The following is a 21,891-nucleotide window of genomic DNA, read 5'->3' as shown; positions in this document are numbered from 1 at the left end:
CCAGGGATCTGACTTCTCTGCCAGGCAATTGGAGAAGTCCAGCCAGCCCCAGCTGCTCCCACTGCATCGTGGTGGAAATGATAGCCCCTTCCATAATGCAGCAAGAAAGCAGGAATGTAAATAAAGTTGAGAGCAAATTTTCTCGGCGACTCATTACAGTGAAGAGGAAAGGACAGCAACATAAAATCATCAAGTCCTTAGGGGAAGAGGAGTCATCTACTAAATGATCTCACAGCAGGAACTGAAAATCCACCTTGTTGCTCACATCTATTTCTCTCTCCATTTTTTCAAGAGTAATGGTCATTAAGCACTAATACACACTGGCTTAAGTGTTCATATTCCTTTCCCCAGGAATTACAGAGCATCCCACAGGACTAAAGAATTGCCTATGCTGTGCAAGGATGTTGCCTGCGTCCCTCACCACCACAGGATACAGATACCTGGCATGGCTGCCTGTTACTGAACATGAGCTTTGGCAACTGTAACCAGAGCTGAAGTGCCACCAAGAAAAGCCGAGGTTTTTTTTCAGATTGGCAGAAAAAACTGTTACATAACTCCAGTCACTGGCAAGACCATGAGGAGAAAAAAAACGAGAATTTATGGGGATGGCATCAGGAATGCTGGATGGAGAAAGGCACAGGCACTGTGAAAGAAAGAGGTGAAAAATCTAGTGAGGAAAGGACTAAGGAAAAACTGGAGGACGGGAAGAGCTAAAGGGAAGACTAAGAGTCTTGGCGGGGGAAAGAAGGCCCCCATGGTTCCCGTTTCCCAGGAAGACCAGAACAAAAGAACTAGAGATAGTGAAGGAAAAAGAAAGCTAGTGAAGTGATCACAAGGAAATTGGAGAAGAGGCAGATATGGAAATGTTTACAGGGAAGACAACATCATGAGGAAATTGAATTTGGGAAAGAGGAGGGAAAAGTAAGCACAATTTTAAAGACTGAAGGATTTCCATGATATAAATGTGAGAAAGGAAAAAAAAATAGAGAAAATTCAACTGGACATAAAGGGATGATGCTGAAGAAATGGAAAGGAGGAGTCACAGCAGGACTTGGAAAATATTGTTTTATTGACTGCTTGTCCCATCCAGCATTCTGTCCTGTGACCAAATGAGTAATTGTTTGAGAATTTCCTTCCCTAGATTTTGCTGCTTTGAATACAGGCTGTATCAGGCTCATTTGCTTTGTTCTGAAAAGGTGACAGATCTTCCACTCAGATTGCTGAAAGTCCATAAGAATTTGAAAAAAAAAAAATCTTGCAGCAAAAAGCAATATTACAATAGCAAAGCTCTGTGCCTGCGCAGGCAGCAGCTGCAGGAATGGAGCGTAATTTCCACTGTGATGAGCTCTTCAGCTAAGTGTATTTTCATGCTTATGGTCTCATCCCGTGAATTAAAAGATAGGTGACAGCTGAGAAACACCGAGAAGTTTCATCTTACATATTATGCAATTACTTCATTGATAATTCAAGCACATATGGCAGAACATAGGTACATAAGGAAACAATTCAATTATTCAGGTAAAGCCATACTTACCAAAATACTGAGCAAACTATGCTCTGTTTGATATGGTTTTGAGCTTTGCACCTTATTTATTTGTACAAATGTAAATTCTTAAATTTGTTCCACATGTAGCAGGGAGAGAACCCATGATCCCATTTTCTTGATTGGAATTTCAGAACAAAGAATATCTCTGGTAGTACCAAATGACTGGTTGAACTCATCTGCAAATCATAAAATACTGGAAATGCTCAGAAGCATCTTTCAGTTGTTACTGAAAATTGGCAGTCTTATAGGGTTTTGATTAAAATTGCTTTGGAATACAGATGGCAAAATTACAACAGTAACTATATTTGAATTCCTTTTAATAGTTTTAGGCTATAGTTCAACAATAATCAAACTGCTCCTTACATGTAAATAATAGAAAGTATATAGGCTCTGAGAATAAGTAAAAACCTAGGAACTTCTGAGACACAGGGTTAATTTCAACTAGAAATTACATTTTGAAGAAGATTTTGTGCCTCAGAGGGCATGTTACTGCTAGATTTTTAATGACTACATTATTTTCTGATCAGCTCGCTCTATTTTCTGAACTTGTGCTTAGGATAAGGTCTTTTTAAAAGATCGTTTCAACAGCTCAGTAAAAATTCTTTTAGGAATAAGCGTCTCCATACTTTGAGGTAAAGCAGAAAAAAAAAAGGAGTTTCTATTCTCTTGCCCTATGCTTTCTTGGCTTTTTGTCACTCTGAGCACTAGATACAGCTGCGGGAATATACCTACAGCACGGGATAAGGATTTCCCAGCTCACGCTGAACTAGCGTTGCTATTCAGGAGGTAGGAGCTGCCTTAGCAGAACACAGCACGAGAGCCATATTCTCCTGCTGAGAAACGAGCTCAGATGCATATTTAGCTCTAGGTCGGGCATCACGGTCAGGTACCACATCCTGGCACAGAGATGCGGGCGAGATTTCCGAGCAGTGCCCGCTCCCCAGCCTGCCTTTCCCCGATGATTCATCAGAGGAGTTCACATATTAGCGATTCGTGTGCAGCGGCCCCGGCAGCCTGATGCTTCCCGAGGGACGTGGCAAGGCCGAGAGACCGTTGCATCCTTGGCTCCTCAACCCGGGTATTGATCTGGGTATTGATTTGCTTCTCCCTCTGACCGGAGCGGAGCTGGACCCTGCTCCGTGTGGGGACCTGGTGCACACCGGCGTGCGGGGAAGCACCAGGGGAGTTTCTGCAGTCATTACAGCCAGTGCTTCCCACGGCATCTCGCACGGTACTATCGATTTTACTCCATCCTCTTGCATCAAGCTGAGTCAAGACCCAGGTCTTCTGAAAGTTGCACTAGGAAAATGCCAGCAGAAGTTCCACTGCAACGGCATATATTGTTCAGAAAGCTAATGGGATTAGCTAGGCCTAATGCAGTAGGACAGTATATAATCTTTCCTTTAAGTTGCTGGAAATCTTTTGTTATGCCAGGCTCTGGCTGTCCTGAGAGAGAAGGACTATAGTGCCAAGTTTCATATTAAGTGCAGGCAGGTATATAAATCAGCATTAATGCTTAGCTTATTAGAACAGCAAATAAAAGAAGTCTAAATGAGCAATACTGTGTATTTAACTATGCATGAGAAACAATTCAAACAGCTAAAGGTTTATGTGTTGGATGCACTATCTGTGGATCCAGCGATGAAGTGGTTTGCTGGGAAACATTCACTTTCCTTTAGCCAAATGAGAAGAAATTCTTTTGGACTATGATGTGGCAAGTTAGGCAGTGCAGAAATAAACTTGAAAATCTAATTTAACACTGAGCAGTAGCTTGCAGCTCACAGACTGTACAATTTTTCTTGAGAGGTAAATCACTTTGCACAACAGCGATTAATGTTCAGACACAGGAGTATAACGGGCAATTTCAAAAGAGGGTTACATCCCTGTGTCTCATAAGCACATGGTCAAGAATGCACATACTTCTGCATAACCTTCAACAATTTCCTCCGCAGAACCTACTGCAAATGTTCCAGACAGTCTCTTCTTAAAGGATGATCAGAATATAATGAGATGAAAACAGCCATGATGTATTCTTGAAATTGTTTGCTGCAAAATTGCAACCCCGATTCCCCTCTCCTTTGGGCTGTTCTGCACTGCACCTGGGATGCCCTGGGATGACCTGCAGAATGCCCTTGAAAAGAGCATAGCATATATTGTGTTGGTGGACTACACTGCTAGGTGTTTTAAGCAGCAAAAGTCAAACTCTGTTCTCTATTTTTTTTAAGTCAGAAAACACATAAGGCAAAAAAAAATAGCCCATAAATAATATGCCTTGTGAAGCTTGTGTTAAAATCCATATTTGGCAAATAATGCATGGCAAGAAATCAGACTGGCTCCTGCTAATAAATCTCAGATCAGACCTTACTGTTGGACAAAATGAATGAGAGGATTAGCCAATCTGGCTAGCACCCCTTTAGATCTGCAATTTGGCACTGACACTGAAAGACCAAGCTAGAATTTATAATCCAGCTTTACAAACATGATCTCTACTTTTATCTTTTCCTGAAATGCTGTTTGACACTGTGGGCTCGCATCTCCTTTTCCCTAAAGATCAGCATTTATCATCTTAATTATACCAAGAAAAAGAAAGTCCCGTAGAAGGCATCATCATCTCCCCTGACTTATACCTGGGACTTACTGTTCTTTCCCCAAAGTAGCAACGTGCCCTCTTTGTATCCTCCTCTTTCTTCCTCTGACTGCTTCTCCTTGAGCAGTTAGGCCACACACCTCCGTCACAGCTGAATTAGAAAGATATGTAGCAAAGCTGCTGAACGCTGATGCCAGCTTGCCAGGTTTTGCGGGCAGTGGATTTAACCTGGCTGCAAGGGTGCAAGGAACGCTGCCGCAGCACAACCTTCTGCCTCAACTCCTCTGTCTTCCCGATCTCTCCTCTGTTGTGTACATTTTGCTTTGCCTTCACAGAAACACAGCTAACTTCTGGGCAGCAGCCCACGACAGTATAGTCTGTGAAACACACTCTTAAATGTCCTAAGCAGCAGAAGTCAAACTCTGACTTCCGGAGACTTCCAGGCTTCCAGAGACTGTTTTACTGTGTGCTTCAGATCCTGGGTAAGTAAGCAGACTAACATAGATTCCTCTCACTACTGCCAGACCAGACATATTCATCCTGACACAGAGAAAGTCAAGATTGTCTTCTGCCACTCTTATACACACAGAGTTTTCTACAGGACCTTTCTCACGCCTGGTGACCTGATTCTGATACCATCAGACTGGAAGGAAGTTCCCTTTTCTGCATGATTAGATTCATCCTGGAGCACTGACATCTTAAAAGAAAGTCAAGACCCAAAGCAACCCTCACAACCTGCCAGCCACCCATGCGTAGCTCATGAGCTGCACCATGTATTGGAGAAAATAACAGATGCTGTGTTGCCCCACCCGCAACCAAGCTCTTCTTCAGCATTTGGCCCAAACTGTCTCCCTGAGCAGACAAGAGTAGCTGGACTCAGTGCCTCAAACCATATTTGACTATTTATTGGCGTTCACGGAGACAATTGCATTAGCCCTGCTCATTCGCCTGGCCTATTTCTTCGCCTGAAATTAGCCCAGTGCTGACCACAGGAGTATCTTTACCTCACAGGCCCTTATATGAGGCCTCTGAGAGACCTGTTAAGACTCTTCTGTACTTCTGTGGTGGAGGAGGCCAGCACAGCAGAGCTGCGGAGCCTGAGGCCTAATTCTTCAACATGAGTGAAGCTAAGATGGAAATGTCTCCCACACACTTCAGGTCATGCAGAAATCACAAAAGAGAAAACATTTGCTGAAACTGATAATGCAAGTAGACCACAAACAATTCAAAGTGCATGTAAGTTCACACTATAAGATAAGGAAAACATGTTAAAAGATTCAGAGTATGGTGTAACCTTTGTGCTTTCTATATGGCTGCTCTGTAACAGTGCATCAGGTATAATTTCTTGGCCAAACACCAAACCCTTTCAAAGGACAAAGAGAACTAAATTTCTAGGGCATGAGGCAGAGGGATGAGAAACCTTATGGAAAAGCAGGCTTTGCCTGTTACAAGAAATCACCAACAAATAGCCCCCCAAAATAAAGAGGGAAGATTTTAAACCAAGAGTGAAGCCGGCATGTGAGTGCCAGAAACGATCCCCAGACACTCCCAGCTGTCAGTGTCCCTGGAAGCTGGAACTGGCTGATATTTTGCTCCTTTAATTATGTCAGTTTTAATTTGCTGGCTGTTCCTAAGGAAGCCGTTACATGGGAACAGCTGCTGGAGCCATGTAAAATTAACACGAGCCGTGCCCAGGCGCTAGCAGATGGGTGAGCTCTGCCCTGTCTGACGTACTTGGTGCTAACATCCCTTCTTGAAGCCAAGTGCAGGAGGCTGAGAGCTGGATGTGCCCCGGGGATCAACATGTCTTCAGGGTTTATCTTCTTAGGCCTTGGTACAGATGGGCTTACAGGGGGAAGTCAGGAGTGTAATTCTCCTCATCTATAAGTACTGTAGGGCATTCTGGATCATGAAATACAGACACATAAAGTGCCCATGGCAGGCAGGCACTGCTTTCTCCCCCAAAACACCCTTGTAACTTCATCACAACGAACCCCAGCTACCTGTGGATGAGATAATCCTTGAAAACCCCAACTACCTGCTGCTCTCCACTTTGCAACCCAAAAAACATGGCACAATTTATTGAACTAAGGCAAGTCTGCCCGGCTGGAAAATTCCACCTTAGGTAAAACCCAAGACAATTTCAGTGTGTGCCAAGGTATTCTGCTCTTGTTTGTGTGCTATTTGTCCAGGCTCCTGTGTTGATTTTTTTCTTTCAGATTAAGTTTGGTTGGTGCTTTTGCCCTGGTTTTACCTGTTTGCTAAAGGATATTATGTCTTCTCCAGTGCTCCCGATGTGATGCTTGGCTGTAATTTGCCTAGGACTTATTTCATCCTGTCACTTTGAATGCTCTTACCTCAAATTAAGGCTGTGTTTCATGGGCGAAATCAGTAACCTTGTAGTGAGCCAAGTAGACATATGAAGTCAGCTGGCATACCTTAACAGGGGAGAAACCAACTTGTTGAAGACTACATGCAGCAAAATGCTTTTAGATCAATTGAGGGCACTCCTTCCCCAAGGACTAAATCTCTAAGGAGGATTAAGGACCGCTTTAGTCACATTAGGACCACCTTAAGCCTAAATGAGCATACTTCTGGGGTTTTGACACATATTGATTTCCCATGGTCAGACAAGTTGGCTTACTTAACATAACTTACTAAGTGTCCCATTGCAGACAAACTAAGTGTACTTTGTTTTGCACTTTTGCAGCGTGCTATAGCAAAGGACTGCTGTGTCACTCCTACCACCGCATGTCTGAAATCCTCTTTCCTTCTCTAAGTCCCCGACTCATCCTTCTTGTCAACTCTTCCTTCTCTTTGCAAAGTTTTGCAGGCTGCAAGCTATATAAAGAAACAAATTGCACTCAGTTGCACTGGCGAGCAGGCTCTTTATTATATTTGTGTTTTGTGTACAGTGTTATAAAACAGTTTTGCCAAAATCTTGTAACTTTCTAAAAGACCTGGCTCATTGTCCTGAAATTGCTGTATATGCCTGTACTTTCCTCTTTCATTCACTGTCTTCTTTATTTAGAGTTGATCTTTTTTTTTCTCCCTGAAATTATTTAGATGACGCTAAAATTAGCATACTTCGTATAGAACTGGTAAGGCAATGTACTCTCTCACTGTAAGTAGAAAGAAAAGTAACTCATCTGAAAATAAATTTCCAAGAATGAGGTGTTTTTGTGGAAGAATACAAGACAAGTGGGTGGATGGGAATGTGGAAATAGAGCCTGGATTCAGAGTATTAAGAATTGGCTTGTCTCCATTAGCTTGCTGTAGCTCCAATAGCTTGAACTCCTCTCCTATTCGGTGATAAGTTGTAAAATTATAAATATATACAGGATAAGGAGAAAGCACATCCTTTTAAGCTGTTCTTTCATTGGAATTCTTCTGGCAATAGGGCAACTTTTAAAAAAATGTTATCTAAACTGATTTTCCTGTAGTTGCGGTCATGTACAGTTACCCCAAGGTAACCATGCAGAACAGCGAGATCTTTACAATAATCCGAATTACTGGCATATATTGGAGGTAAATAAAAAGATTTATCACCACTACTCTGATCTGAATGATCAGGAAATATGATTCAGAGTGACATTTTATGTAACTTTGTGCCTCTGAGTACTGGAGAGAGAGGAATGTTGAAAATTTCCTTGGATTTTTTTGTGTTCTTGCTAACACATTTTCTTCTTTTCATGTGTTAAATTCTGGAGTATCATTTTATAAAAATGCCAGCACTTCTTCTGAAGAATCAAGATACAGGTTCCAAATTCAAGGTGCTATTGGAAGTTGTAATCTCATCCTGCTTTTCATCGCTCACTTCATATCACAGTTCTCCTACATCGCAGTTTCTGTTTATACTTTCTCACAGGCAGATTTCTTGTTTGTGTAAATTGGTCAGGCTCCACTGGCATCTTGTAGGAGACTGCGGACAGTGTTCAGTAAATACCAGGCAATTAAAATCTGCGTCAACCATCAGTTTGTTAGTGTTAAGAGAAGAAAAGCAAGTCCTTGTGACTTTGGCTGAAAGTGAAGTACAGAAAAGTGTCTTGAAGCAAGAGCTCATGTACTCATTTGCTGCCATTTAAAGAATTCAGATCATTAAATTCACTTATTTATATTGATCCTTGCTTGAGAATTTTGTTTTTCTCTTTTCTTTTTGTATAAGTCAAAACATGTTATGACAGCTCCCATAGAGTGATCTTATCACAGCTGTGCTGTATTTATTAGTCAGAGGTCTGATAAAACAAGGCCTTTTTTCCTTACAACTTTTCAAACACATTCTTCCTCTTATTCTTTTATTTGCTGCTTTTGGCTGACAGAGCTCTTCAACAGCCTTTACACAGCATGTGAATCTCATAAATTTAAACAAAATGGAGCAATAAAGAAGAAACTATGTTATATTGTGTCTCATTTTTCAGACTAATTTACTGTGCTATATACTTCTGTTATTGAATAGAAAACAAGCTCTTCCTTTTTTTTTTTTTCTTTTAGATTTTGGTAAAAGGCTAAGAGAACTCACACCCACATTTTTGCATGGGAAATATTAAAAATATGAATCATCTTTGTTGCTTTTCAGCTAGTCAGGCTAATGATCTCTCACAGCAGCAAAGCTGTATGTGTGTGGGTTTCATACCTTGACAAATGCCTGGCCCTGGGATTAGAACCAGGACTTGGTTTTCAGAGTTGTCAGCTGAATTTCATACTTTCACTACTCCTATCCTGAAACTTGCAGGACCAAAGTTAAAAAGTATCTGTTCTAAGCTCTACTGAACTGCTGGTGGAAGGCCTATTATTAGGATATTGTTGGAAAGCAGGACATTCCTATCCTTTGTATGTTTGATTTTAGCTGCAACACTTGCATGTGAGCCGTGTGCTCATATAAATAGCTCACATTCATTTATTATTGAATGAAGGATTTCAAGTTTATTCTCTGCAGCTAACTCAGATTCCCTACAATAAATGACCCAAGGATCCCCTGTATTCCACTGAGGGAGGCGTCATGCAGAGGGAGACCAAGAGTGATGATCAGAACAACAGACTGAATTTTCTCCAAATTGTTAATGTTGATAAAGATAACATTTCTGTGTCCTTTCAGGCAATATCTGAAGGCAGGGGAAGGCTGCTGTAGTGGAAAGTCAGATGTTAGAGAACTGTGGTGCCTCCCATTCAGATGTGATGGGCCTACTGGGCTCAGCGCCCAGGTAGAGCCATCAGGGATTGTGGTCAGCTCTTATCTGCAGACTAAAAGATGCCAGTAATGCTTTGGATGTCACCTCACAGCTCTCTTAGAAAGAGTGGTCTTTTTTTTTAACCTTTATGCCTTAATGAAATTAAGTCTTTGTCACCATCTTTGTCAGCAGTCCTTTTACCATGAGTTTTGAACCTGTTGGGCAATTTCCTTCAAGGGGGTCTCAGAGTTGTGAAGATCCAGCAGACGATTGGGTAGGGGCTGGCTCGAGGGAAGAGCGGAGGGGACTAGGCTCTGGTTTGGCTCTCCAGCAGCAGTTGGTTAACTAGTAACTGCCCCTGTAGCTCTTCATATCCTGTGCTACATCTTGTTCTACAGGAAATCTGAAGCTGTAAATTGAGGACATAAGAAGAGCTTTCGACATTATATGAACAGTTCAAAGAAGCATAAGAGGAGATATAGAGAGATGTGGGCTTAGGGAGACAAGGTCTCTGGGGGCCTGGTGATAGCAGTGTTTTACGAAACTTAGGTGAGAGCTGGATTATAGATATGTATTAGTGTACAAGACACAGAAAATACACTTATAGGACATCATGCTTAATTTTCTTTACTGCTAATGGAATAAATTGTTCCTCTTTTTTTGCCATGACTTTGTTTTTGGAACAGCTCCCCCATCAGCAATGGCTGGAGAATCAGGCTCAAACCTCCACATCTGCTTGATAATCTGCATGGCAAAAGACAGTGTTTCCTAGCACGTAAACAACTTCCTGAAAAGCACAGCCAGCAAATGGAAGAAACACAGCTCTACGGTATTTGTGTTGAGATAGATGCTCTCTCCTTTAGGGCAATTATCTGTGAGAGTAAGAGGCAAAAGTCACCACAGATCCAGCTCATATACGTAGAATATGTATCAGAAGTCACCTTTCTGATGTATACACATCAGTGTGGGCATTTTGCAAACCTAAATAGGCCTTATAAAGATGTAATCTTGAAAAAGCTGCTATTTATTAAAGGAACTGGAATTATGTTGGTGTAGTATTTGTGGAAAAGTCACCAGCAGGGCACGATAGAGATATTCCCCACTTGCTTGGTGGATTGAGTATTTTTACTTGGTTGTCTGCCTAGTTCAGATTTAGTACTAATCAGAGACTGAAGTGTAGATTTGCTACCTTGTTCCAGAAATAGAATTTGCAATAGATCTGATCACTAACCCCTTTGAAAAGATCTCTTTCTCACCCTTTCATAGTTTAGTGTAATGCTCTTTTAAGACATGATCTTTACCAAAGTTCTAAGGCAAAAGGCAACAGCAATAGCATTTCTGTGAGTCTCCAACAAAGTCGTGGGGTACCTCAACGAGAAAAGATTTGAACTAATTACCCCTGGTCTTCTGGAATCCATGTAATTCATTGTGTGTGCGATCTGACGTACAGGAGTGTGAAACTTTCCAAGGATTTGAATAAGGAAATACCATACTTTGTCAGAGAAGCAACGGCAACCAGAAAGACCGGTTTCAAACCAGGGGTTTTGCGCAATATTTATTTCACTAAAGACACAACAAAAAATATTTTTTGTGGAGAGACAGGAAGCCTGGTCTGCAGAAATGGTTCAGAACCAAAAAGACAGTGCAAGTTTACTCTGCAGAAGATAGGAAGGCCAGAATTTATTACTGTCCTAATCGAGAATTGTGAAGAACTAACAGTAAAAAGTGAAATTGGAATTACATACCTCACTAATGACGCCCTCCTTTCCTTCCAAGAATTAGCCTAGAGACAAATCCTCAATACTTTGTCTTGTTCCCCTCACCAGCAAGTTCTGCAGTCTCTGAGAAGATAATTGTTTGCAGCTTTTATGATTATACTGCTGGAATATTGTTGGAAGAAAATGCTTGCCTCGGGCTGCTGCAAGGGATTGCACTACCAGAGAAAGGGAATCTTTGTAAATGATGCACTAAAGAGCTCTGTCTTTTTTCAGCTCTGATTACAAGACTATTGAAAGCTGTCTTCAAAGGCCTTTGTCCACACAGACAGCTTAATGTACTCATGAACTACATATTTGACCATCAGAAAGAGTTGTGAAGAATTTACTGTGGAGCCAGAGAGGAAAAAGCAGTAGACTGCAAAGACTAGTGCCTACTAACTTGCCTGTCAAAGTTAGTACCATGCAAAATCTTGCATGGTAAGATGTAAAATGAGGACGTAAATCTCTGGAGCTTCACTCCACTCTATGAAAAAACTTGGGCTCAGTCACTCAAAGGCATATCTGTGTAGATACAAGCAAACTATCCAAGAAATAAGTATTACTATGACTCAGCTACACATTAATCAATCTCACTGCATTGTAAATCAATAGGATTCCTGACAAGATGTTTTTAATTACGCACACTTTTAACAGTTTGCAAACTACTTAATATTGATGAGTTTCCGTACTAACTCTTTTTATTACATCCAGAAAAAGGCACTATATGGTCCAAAATGTTTAAAATAACATCAATTTCTGAAGCAGACCCGTGTTCACCTTTCACATTTCATTACTACACTTCAGGTGCCTGCTTGCAAGGTTAGAAGTGTTAGAGTTCATCTACCACAGAAAGGTGTGATGCGTTGATTTTCTGGAATGCTTTGATACTGGCTGAGTAAGCTTTGCAGAAAACACCACTTACGTCCTATTTAATATTTTGTGTCACAACAGAACAGAAATGCACAGAAGTCCCCTGCTACAAGTCACACACAAGCTGGCATCATCTCTGGCCCAGGAAACACAGGTTACCTTAACAAGGTTTGGGTAGTAGCACAGGCAAGACAGACTAAACAACTACTCATAATGGATCAGATACTGGAATTCATTTAACGATCAAAAAGATTAGAACTTTTACCCTTCTTGAATACTTCAGACACCCACTCACTTCTCCCACCACACTCCAGGGCTATGTTCCCTAGGGAAATTGCTGCTGGTCTGAGAAGGCTGGGCCAAAAGTCATGTCAGTTCATGCTGTACAGCTGCTTGCAGTTACCAGTCTTGTGTGTTAGTGTCCAAGATCTTCATGCATTTCTTTGATCCTCAGGACCTTCCCTCACTTCCAGGATCTTCCAAGATTTTCACTTTCTTTTCAGCCCCCTTCTTTGCAAAATCACTTCTTTTCAAGAACCTTCGTTTTCAGTACCAGCTCTCTTATTTATTTATTTATTTTTCAGAAGGCCCAAGTTCTCCCAGTCTTAATAGTCAATGCGCAGAATCACAATGTGGGATCAACATCCAATCTGGTAGTTTTGTCTCATGTCTCTTCATTAATTGCAGAATTCAAGATAAGCCTTAGTCCAGGCATTACCACAATTTACAACCAACTATTACCAGCTGCAGGGAGCAACTAGGAGGCTTGTGCCTGAGGGTTCAGAAGTTCAGCTGCAGACATTTACCTGCACCCATCTGCACACACATACATAAACCCAGCTAATCTGTCGCCTATTAACATTCACTAAGGAGGATCTCCAAGTTCCTCTGTACTGACTTTGGTGTTAATAATACCTGTGAATGCCTGAGAAAAACTAGTTTATAACGCAAATATGAGAGGAGAAGCACAGGACAGAATCTAAAGGGTGATAACTTGGCCATTTCTGTCTTCCACGGCATGATCCAACCAGGCCAGCCTCTGGTTTGCAGAGCCAAATTCACTAATACAGTCCTGCCCACTTAGTCTAGACCCAAAGGGCCTTAGATAAACTAAACAAGGCAATAAAAAAAAAAAAGTTGATACAAAACAGCCAGAACTAGGCATCAGCATAGATGACTCTGCAGTACGTGCCCTCTAAACTAGCCTGGGCTTAGCCCAGTAAGTCCTAGAGTGAACCCCCACAAGAACGTGGGTGTATTGCTTCTACATCTAAGTCGGCTCACATGGAGCCTGTGTCTCTGCATAGACAACACTGTTACCAAACCACCCAGCTAATTCTGCCACTGACAGCCAGGAGGAGCCTGCAATTGTTTTGTATTGGCTTGATTATTATCACTTAAAAGCCACTTGTGCTTGGTATAAGCTAAAAAAGGCAAGACTGGCTTATTCTGGTGGCTATGATGGCAGCAATCTGCTCCCTACAACCCATCTTTTATTAGAGACTCTTTTGCTTTACTTCCTTTGTATTTCCAGGAGCTAATTTCCATTTACAAAGTTATTTCAGCTGGGTCAGATAGCTAGGCTTTACCTCTTTTTAAAGTAGCTGGAAATTATTCATCGTGAAAGAACCCCTACAGTGTTGGGCATTCAGAACGGGAAACTATTTTTAGTCCAGCTTCTTAATCAAACAATGCCTACCCAGCCAACTTGTTTATTCATCCATCAATTCAGTCCTAATAACTATGAACCTACTGACTGACTTCAGCCAGATCTGGCAGAGATGCAAAGTTCTTGCAAGTCACGTAAAAATCCGCGATTAGATATAAAAATCCCATTTTTTCCTGATGAGGGGGAAAGCAGGAAGAATGCAGCCATTGTTTGTGCCTTTGGGCAAGAGGGGGCTGGCTCATTAGCGTGTGCATTTTAATTGACCAGGTGCAGAGTTCTAATTCGGCCACAGAACATCTGGCCTCTTCCCTGCCTGGTGGAGCAATTGGAGGACCTGGAAGGAGGTGAGACTACTGTAGGAAAGCTTAGGCATACATGGATAGATTGGAGAGTGACAGTGTAGGAAGACTGGTTGTAGGAAGCATGGTAGGAAACTGAATATACTATAGTGGGAACTCCAGAGATGATGAGGGGAAAACTGGAGTTATGGGGTGTATCTTTATGGATATCTAAAGACACCAATCTGTAGATGACACTTCAGTATTTCTGCTGTCCATGAAATACTGTCTTTGCTTTGCCTCTGGAGTTTCCTCCTCTGAACTATTTTTTAACTTTTTTTTTAACTTTTTTTTTTGCCATTTATATTCAGAAATCTTTCTTGAATGACTCAGACTTTTCAGTTGGCAGCTTGAAGATGTCATTGCCATTCAACCTACATTTTCTGGATAAAAAACAGACACTCTATATCTGCTCACTGAGCTACTTTGTAAGCACACCATCCCAAACAGTACCCTCCATTTTTTTTTCCCCACATATTGTCTACGTCATTTTCTTTCCTTTCCTCCTCTTTGGAGACGAAAACTGAATATATATCTCATGTTGATACTAAGATACTTTTATGACGACAGTCAAGAGTTGTGAGAGTGTCAGCTGGCTGCATCTTGATCATTTCTCTTGTAAGTGTGAAATTTCAAGAACTGAAAGCATAGGAATTTTTAGCATGCACCTGCTAAACAAGGTGCCTTTCAAATTCAGGTTACTCTCTTATCTCAAGAGAGGTGAAGGGAGAGCAATCGGAGGAGCTAAGAGAGAAAGAAAGGGAAAGGTAGTGAATTTTGAGGATTATGCTCATGGTACATGTCAAGAGAAGGAAGGAAGGAGAAAGGGAATAGAAGAAATGAGCTCCTGGGAGTGCAAAAAGTAGAACCAAAAAGTGACATGGGATGTCTTTTAAAAATGTCCTTAAGTTTCAAACTTTCTCTGTAACAGTCTTTTGTTAACTGACAAAGCAAAGTCCACAGGAACACAGCATGGTGTCACATCGTTTTATTATCTTTCATTCTTTTCTTACAAATCTTATTGTTTACTCACTTTCTGAGCAAGTGCTTAGCAGGTGTCTTGGATGAGCTGTCAACAAGTGCATCTTAGGTAGCACAAATAATTGATTTGACAGTTAAACTGGACAATTTAAACAACAAAAAAATGGTTGTAGTCAAAAGTGCATTTTATCTTCTCCTTACCAAAATAAACCCCTGAAAAATAATGATTCATTTGACACAAATATTCCAGTCAGCCTCAGAGAAAGGCTTTGCCTAGAAGAAAATAGAGGAAAATATAATCTATCTGTCTGACATCATTGTTTCTGCTTCTACCACCATTTTTCCCACGGTTCAGTAAGGAAGCCTTAGCTGGGATGTGGGAGCCTTAAGGACCTGCCAAAAGCATTTGCTTGGCTGAAAGGCATGAAGCCTCTCTTGGTCTAAAAGTAATTAAACTCACTAGGTCAGGCAGAGGCATCAAACACTGCATCTTCTTGGGGTAATGTAATCCCTACTAAAGCCAGAGATTAATTCTATTTATTTGTTTTATTTATTTATTTAGCTCTGAGTGATTGAGGTCCCTCAACCCACCCCTTTGGCCCAGCCTGTGCTTTCGCAGCTCTGACAGCCTCCCATGAGATGTGCACCTCCCTCACACTGCTCCTCCACCAGCTTTGCCAAGTCCTCCAGTTACAGCTCTAGATTTTTGAATCTAGCTCTCAAAAATGTATGGGTCTTTTCCCTCAGAACCCATTGCACGTGAGCGTGATGCAGCCTCACTTTCCTCCATCATGCAATATCTTGAACCTTCTCTGTTGACAATTCATTTACAAGTATGTAGCTTCCAAACATTTTCAGTAGCTTTATTAGACACATCTGGTATTCTTCATAGTCCTCCCAAGCTTTGCTAAACCCAACTAGTCTGTATCGCAGCAAATCTCACTACAGATCATTTGCCCTTCCAGACTCTGAATAATACAGTGAACGCTGGCTGGTCCTTGGGGCATTTTGCTATTAACCTTTTTCCATTCTAAGAGACAGTAATTTATTCTAGTTCTTCGTAGGCTTCTCAGCTAGTCTTTAATTCATGACAGAATTTTACCTTTCACCCTGATTATCAAGTTTCTTTTCTAGCCTCTTTGAAAAAAACTTTATCAACAGTATCTTAAAGCTCTAAATTATTTGCATCTCCTCATCCTTAAGCCATTATTTTGATACTGAAATAAAGTTTTTGTCTTAGATAACATGACTTTCTACTAGTAGCAAGTATCTTTATTTGGTTAAAACTGGTACATAGGAGGCCTATTTGCTTGCTTTTCTCCCTGTCATTCCAGGCAACAGCCTAAGAAATACACTTTTAATTCTCCAGCTCAGCACTGAGCTAACTCTCTATAGTCTACATGATTTCTACAGTCTGTATGAGTTCCACTTTAAATAGTAAATGCTATGTTTTTAATTTTCTTCTCGCAAAGTGGCTGTTTATCAGAATATATTACATTAATCTGAGGTGATCTTAAAGACTTTAAAATACATTTATTTACTCTTGATTCCAACAAATGTGTACACACCATTAGCTTCAATTTTTTTTGCTTAAATTTTCAACAGTTTTTTTTTTCTCATTAATCCATGGGGAAGCAGTAGCTCATTAAGAAATGCTAAATGTGTCTATTTGTATTCAAAAGAGAGATTTTCAAAGTGGGAGGCTTTAAAAAACCTCTTTTTCACATCTCTTCCATGGGCAGGAGTACAGAAAGGCAGCTGCCAAGCTCCTTCCTGGTGTAGGAGACTTTAACTGAATTTACCCCAAGGAACCACTTGCCAGATCAGCTACTGGCTGGACTGTGGTGATCGTGATACCACACGGGCTAACCCTGGGCGGCAGGTGACTCCGTTTCCTCTCCTGCCTTTTCCTAGTGACCTCCCTATTTGTGTTTGCCCATGGCAGGCTGCCTGGCCGGTTTGCTTTCCCTCCATTTTATTTTGCCAGTCAGTCGTGTCAGACTGTTGCACTAACGCTTTAAATAACTTTTGTTCTCCTCCTCTTCAACAAATACCTTTGAGCGCAATCAAAGGCTTTCATTGCTTGGTCGTTGTCAAAGCTTTCTAAACCACATGGAAACCCACCCTTCAGCAGCAAATGCTTAGAAAATTGTCGAGAAGGAATGGATGCCTCCAACACCAGGCTTGGTAGCCTGTCTCGCCTGAACTATCCTGGAGGCAACTGCAGGGAGGGTTATTCTGCCCCGAGCAGTTGCTGGGATTCTCACCAATGCCTTGAGATGCAAGGGGAAGTTCAACACTTGACCTGTCAGGTGAAGCATCTGACTCGGGACTTGCTGAACTCAAAGGGTGATTTTTTTCCACTGACTTTTAACAGCTCTGGATCTGGTCCAACACAGCTGCCTGGAACCAAAATGCTGCTTTGAATAAGAGTTTGTTTCTTGGATATCTCTTCTGTCTGCTTTTGCAGCTAGCTTCTAGCAAAAAAGCAAATCTGTCTGGAGTTACTGACCTGCTCCGTGTGGAGCCAAGGTTAAGACATCTGGGAAGATGTAGAATTTCTCTGTTAGATAAGGTCTGCTGCCAGCAGTGAAAATGGGAAATAAGCCACAGGGAGACACTTCTGAATTGTTTTAAAACTGAGACACTGACACTAATGGCTGTGCTACTGCTTAGCAGCAGAACTCAATCCACATAGCTTTGTTCTTCCCCAAATAGTTTCCTGTTTGGAAATCTCCTGCTGCAAAATGTACATACGGTCAATTTACTGCAGTACAAGGCATGTGTTCTGCTGTCCTCTTGCCTGTGTTTGTACAAGGCACAAACTTAGGCACCAGGCACATCCAAGGTGCAACAGCCGCCCCAGTGAACAGGCAGACTAGCCACTACACTGAGGTGCAGCTTGAGGGATGCAAAGTATCAACAGGCACAAACTGGCTGTAACTAGTGCGAAAGCTGGGAGAACATCTGAGCAGGGAGCAGAAAGGCTCTGGAACAGCTGTTCGGTTGGAAGCCAAAAGTCTCAGTGTCAGAGCTCTCATTTTCTGCTCTGCCATCCTCATGTCAGCCAGGAATAACTATTTGCTACCGAGTTGAATGTAGCTGGACTTGCACATGTTTTCAGGACTGCATTTGTTACCGTTGCCACCGAACACTGCTGATCACATGCACTCAAATGAAGAACTGGCAGCCTGAAGGAGTTCACACAATGGAAAATTTTGCTAGTGCTGGCAGGAAATAGAGCTGGTAGGTACAACTGACAGGGTTCAAATAATCCGTTTCTCTCTTCCTCCCTCATGCAGTATTTGCATTCTGAAGTGAAATGCAAAGAGTGGGTATCCATGGCCTGGTATGTGAATACAACACAGATATAAATTGAAAACATTTTACCTTTTGCTTTCATGGTCCTGAAAAAATGAAACACCCTATGCCAGCCATTTGTCTATATTAATGTTTTATCTTTTTTCCTATTATGTGAATTTAAAGAAAAAGACATGTAAAGCCTGCCCTAGTAAGAGAAATACGGATCCTACTCTAACTGCAGCAAATATGACAGCCTAAAGAACCTGCATGTGACTCTGCAGAGAGGAGGGCAGGGACCCTCATGCAGGAACTTCAGCTCTGACCCCGTGAAGTCAGCTGAAACTCTGGACAACACATTAGAAAGGCAAAAGACCTGTGGGTGCAAGTCCTAATCCCTGCTATCCCACAGGAAATTTCTGTGACTCCTACTCAAGAAGGAACCCCCTACCAGCAACGTGAATAAACAGGCGTGCACAGGTGGGAAAGGGGGATCTGGCCCCCCGTGCACTGAATTACACTGTGGTTCTTAATAAATGTACTGCCCTCACTGCACCTGGGTGTCAAACTGCAGAGACCTGTATCATGTGTCTGTGAACGCACTTTCTGGGCATGGTAAATTTTAATTTACTCTGATAATTTCTATCTGAAATAATATGGGAAGAATACAACTATTTTTTTTCCCATCAGACTGCATTTTAGATAAATACTGAAACCCAAGACTACTCCAAAGAATGAGTAAGAGTCACCAACAAGGAGGAGGAGAATAAATGTTATAAAACAGCTTCTGGCATGTATGAAGCCAGTACAGGAATGAAATATCCATAATAGTTTGCTTAGTTTTTCTTAAGGGAAAACGCTACTACAGTTATTTCCGAGTGCCCAAGAATCCTCCTGTGGAAAGTGGTGCTGTGCAAACAAACAAACGGATGGATTTATATTGCACAGCTCCTGTGTTCACTTGGGGTGTGCTGGCCCTGCGCTGGGGGGCTGTGGAAAGAGAAGAGCTGCAAAGCTCCCGCGTGTCCCGCGTGTCAGGTCACCCGGCCTGTCCCTGCTGTGCCCGGCGCTGGCAGCCCTGGTAAATCTGTGTGTCTTGTCCATGTTCGTTTTGTGGTCGAATGCTTTTGTAAACCTTGGGTCAGAGTGAACTTCGTTGTCCAGCACAGGGACTCTTACTTGAAAGGAAATTGGGGTATGAGGAAGGAAACCTTATTTTTTCACCGTGGTCCAGTCCGCAGGAGTAACCCATTTTGACGCACGGAGCCAGTGGACACTCATTCCTTTTCAGATCTCTCCTTCCCATTTTGACCACTTCTTGCCACTGATCTGATTTGCCAGTATGAAAGGACTAAGATTTCCTGCTTTCTCTGCCCTCTTTGAATGAATAAACTAGGCCAGATAAGTGGTTTGTAAGGAGGAGGAGGTAAAGGTTGCCTCAATGGCAGGTCTGCTTCCCTGCCACAACTGTAGAGCTCTAATTATGGGACAAGCAAAGGGCGGAATCCTGATTGCTAAATGTATTTGCAACAGTTCCTGCAACATGGGAGATGCATGTGCACGGGAATTGCAGCACCTGGCACTTGAGAGCAAACTTTGCACCTCAGAAGAATTCAGAAGGACTGCAGAAGGAGTTTAACAAAGCCAAATAAATCAAGGTCAGAAGCACAAAGAGCTAGGGAAGAAGATGCAGGAAATAGGGTCATGTGGAAAGAAGGCTGGGCAGATGGAGGAAACAGATAGATAAACGTTTAGAAATATCCACAGGAAAGACACATAAAAGTAGTGCCAATACCTCACATAATAGTAGCCTGGCTAACTGTGTCATTTGCCAAAGCATTGCAAGTCAGACAGAAGGCTTCTGAGTGGTCATCGAGAATAAAATGAAATAAAAAATACCAGCATAAGGACAGAAACAATATGATGGGAAGAGCTGATAGAAAAAAAAATGTTACAAGGACAAATTTCTTTTAGCAAACAAAGAAAGATGTTGCTGAATTTTAAGACAGGTAACTCCTGCCCAGGCCTGCAGAGATATGTGCAGAATTATCAGAGAGAAAGGTGGATTAATCCAGTGTTTGCTGTGTACAAAACTGCTGCTGCTCGGAACTTCTCTGCCACCAGGATACTGCTAAATATGTTCCTTTTCTGTATATGCAGAAATTCTGCACTTGTCTTTTTGTCTTAGTTGCCCAGCTCACACAACAGGATATAATACTTGTATTTCATACTAAGCTTTTTTCCTGTCTTTGGTCCACAGACACAGTGTAGGAGTAGTCTGCTCAAACATAAAAGGTCATTGCGTGTTACTGAGTTCATCAGAGAAGCAGTAATTATGTACACCTAATTATTAAAACAAAAACAAAAAAAAAGAAAAGAAAAAGGCTGGAAATCAAAAGGCAATCACATTCATTGCCCTCACTGAAAACATAATTGTGAACTGCCTTTAGAAAACCACAGGAAAGAGCAAGCTAAACTGACACACACAGTGGTAGAGTTGTAATTCAGACCATGCAATTTAGTTCTAAATTATATTAGATCAAAGGGAAACTGAATTAAGAAAAATTACCTGTTGGAATATGCAGAATGGAATTGTTGTTCTTAAGAGCTCTGGAAGGATTACATTGTCATGAAAAAACAAGGAGCGAGGATAAAATGAAGGTTAAGTGCACAGGACTGGGGAATACCCTATAAACCATTAAGATCTATTCTGTTAACATCTATTAAGAGGGAAAAACACTGAGCTATAATCAGAGATTTTGTACCTATGCATTTTCCCCAGGCCTGTATAATAACCATCTTGCATTTTGCCATCTCATTTAACAGACTTGTCACTATTTATCTGTTTTGATTTTCTGATGGAAAGGATAATCTTGCTCTCAAATGTCTAACCATCCATTTTTTTTTAACTTTTATTTAGCCCAGGAAAAGGAACATCTCAAACATTTTTTTCCATCATTTCTGTTCAGCAAGACAGCAGCACAAAAGGAAAGAAAGCCAAGTCCTAAATTCACAGAAAGATCAAACTCTTTCCCGATAGAACTGCAATGAACTAATTTAATTTAGCCCAGATATGTGTTTAGTCCTCGCTCTTTGCTCTGAGGAACACACGATCAGTAAATGTAATGTTTCAGGAATCGCAAGCATCTGTATTTATGGCAGGACTTCAGATGGAGATTTAAGCCTGGAGCAGAGTTTGATTTTTGCTTTGCTTGTTTCTGTTTTCTTGCACGGCCTGGAGATTGGATGTCTTCAGGGAGCCGTCCTGCTCCTTTCTAAATGGAGAGGTAGTGTGACTCTCAGCGAGAGTTGGAGCAGACCACACAGGCTCTGCGGACCTAACACATGTGGGGTTTGGATTATATAGTCACCGGGAAAGGGTACCTTTGGCATAGCCTTGGTGCCTTACATCTCCTTCACCGATTTGCTGCTGCACTTCAACTGTTGTGTTCTTTAAAACAACACTAGTGTTGTCCTAAAGCTTGTATTTATAAAAAACACAAAGTTTTATAGGACCAGAAACCTAAGAAATTGAAGTATGTTATTTTTAAATTCCAGTTGTTTGCAAGCTGAAAAAACAGCCTCTGGCACTGCCTAAATTCCCTCATAGCAGCTCTATTAAACAATATAATTGAAAGTAAACCTGCTTCTGCTGCTTTTCATTGACTTTGCTAT

Source organism: Tinamus guttatus, unplaced genomic scaffold (genome assembly GCF_059628265.1).
Source record: "Tinamus guttatus ecotype Peru unplaced genomic scaffold, ASM5962826v1 Tinamus_guttatus_pri_ptg000067l, whole genome shotgun sequence".
Classification (NCBI taxonomy): domain Eukaryota; kingdom Metazoa; phylum Chordata; class Aves; order Tinamiformes; family Tinamidae; genus Tinamus; species Tinamus guttatus.
The sequence above is the reverse complement of the archived record's forward strand: the minus strand, read 5'-3'. Positions refer to the sequence as shown.